We start from the raw sequence: 2,542 nt of genomic DNA on the forward strand, positions 1-2,542 counted from the left end.
TTGTGTTGTTTCATATCCGTCAATACTGATTTCACACCATTTCATATCAATTCATATAGATTTTATATCACTTCATATTGATCTATATCGATTTCATATCATTGCATAATTGATCCATATCAGTCTCATATCATTTCATGTAGATCCATGCTGATCTTATATTGTTTTGTATCGATCGATATCAATTTCATGTGACTTCATAATCAATCCATATTGGTTGCATATCACTTCCTACTGCTCCATACTGATTTCATGTTGTTTCATATCAATTTCATATCACTTCATATCTATTCATCTTGATTTCATACTGTTTCATGTATGGAAAAGCGTCGAGGCACTTTCTCAATGACATTCAGTTTGGAATCCTGTGTTAGCTTTGCTTGTCCCGACTTAGGGAAGAGAAAGCCCAGAGCATGCCAGATGTAAGGAGAAGGTAGCCCAAATTCACACTTGCCTTGGAGAATGGAAAGGTACTCTCCAGCAGAGCTCAAAATCTCTGTGGAATAATTCTTAGAACACATCCGTTTTGAGACCACCTTAGGCGAGAGATAAACTCTAACAATGTCCTTGCATATATTGATAAAAATATCCTTAGATTCACCTCATCCCAGATTCCTCTCTGCGCAGAGGTGGCAGTTTGATATTTTAGGAAGCAGTGGGATTGGAATGGGGACACCTGAATTTGAATCCCCTCTCCATTAGCTGTGTGACCCTGGGAAAGTTCTGGACCTCTCTGAGTCTCATTTTTGCATTTCATCTGCAAAATGAGATCACTACTTCCTAGGGGTGGTCCAGTGGTTAGTGACAATACATGCAAAGGGCCCAAGGCAGAGCACAGTATGGGATAGCTTGTCCGCAGACCCTTCTCTAAAACACAATGAAAATCTCTCACCCAATTAAAAGAGGACAGACCAAGAGTGAGAAGAACCATCTCGCCTCTCAAGCAGTAGAAGAGACACGTGGGCTTCCTGCTCCTAATCGCTGTCCACCAGAGCATATGTTGTGATGGCTGCTAGCATATGTAGAAGCAGGCAGCCCGGATTCCTAAAATGTTCTGAAAACCAGTAATAGCCTTGGTGTCGTCCCCTGTTAAATATAAAACTTAAGTAATTCATTCTATTAAAAAGCCTGGGTCTTATTTTTATCGGGTGATGCGATGAGGCTCTGTTCTAAATGCGCCTCTGTGCCTGTCTCCATAGCAACCTTTCTGTGCTCGGAGAGCCATATATTTTTCCTGAAGGCTAATTAAGTTGACAACTGCTAGGGCTTCTTGGTTTACCAGATTCGCACTTGACCCCTCTCTTGGGGCTTAGGGACCCCTATGGATGTGAAGTGATCAAGAAAAGAGGAACAGGTGGAGGGGGCCGCTCTTCGTGGACCCCTCTTGCAAATACTTGGCCGGCAGCCTCTGGGGGCTGTCCATCACCCTGGCCGGAGGGGCCAAGGTCTGGTGGAAGTGAGTGGGAAGATATGCTAATGTCTTTCCACGACAGGTTCCTTGTCTCTGAGTGGGGCACCACCAAGGGTGGATCGGCCTGATTTGGCAGGGCTTTCGTGTCACCTGCACGGTGGAACCACGGCTGTGGCACCAGGCGGGTTGCCCTCTGACTCCTGTTGATTACATCATGCAGTTCAGGGGCTTCAGCAGGGACTCTGAGGAGAGACACATAACACTCAGAACAGCCATAGACATGTAACTGGTGAAAAACTGTGACTCTGTGCACTTTTTACAATTGGTTTTGAAAGAGTGACATTTGCCTTTTTCTCTAGAGAGTTTGGAAAAGGTAGAAAACTAAAAGGTAGGCCGGGCACAGTGGCTCACGCCTACAACCCCAGCACTTTGGAAGGTCAAGGTGAGAGGCTCACTTGAGCCCAGGAATTGGAGACCACTTCTGGGCAACAGAGTGAGACCTTGTCTCTACAAAAAAGTTTTAAAAAATTGACCAGGTGCGGTGTCGCATGCCTGTCATCCCACCTACTCAGGAGGCTGAGGCGGGAGTATCACTTGAGCCCAGGAGGTCAAGGCTGTGGTGAGCCATGATCATGCCACTGAGCTCCAGCTGGGTGACAGGGTGAGACTCCAATTCAAAAAGCAAAACGAAACGAGACAACTATTAGGTAGAAAATAGAATTGTCTTTATAGCTTCTTGTCTCAGGGTCACTCTTTGCGTGACCTTGTCACAGGGCCCTTGAGGTCTCCCTTTATATCCCCTTCTTGCTCAGACAGGTATCTCTGCATCTACCCGTGGCGTTTAGTAGTAGAGATTGATCACAGGACTTAATCAACATGAGATGGGCATATGTCGAAACGAGGGGTCTAAGCCCGGCTCGGTGGCTCAGCCTGTAATCCCGCGCCTTTGGGAGGCTGAGGTGAGTGAATTGCCTGAGCCGGCGGGTCAAGACCCGCCTGGGCAGCGAGACCTCATCTCTACAATAAATCAAAAAATCAGCCGGGTGTGGCAGCGCATGCCTGTAATTCCGGCTACTCGGAAGGCTGAGGCGGAAGGATCGCCGGAGCCCAGCAGGTCGAGGCTGCGGTGGC

Source organism: Carlito syrichta, unplaced genomic scaffold (genome assembly GCF_000164805.1).
Source record: "Carlito syrichta isolate Samal-C Ts95f unplaced genomic scaffold, Tarsius_syrichta-2.0.1 Scaffold126530, whole genome shotgun sequence".
NCBI classification, from domain to species: domain Eukaryota; kingdom Metazoa; phylum Chordata; class Mammalia; order Primates; family Tarsiidae; genus Carlito; species Carlito syrichta.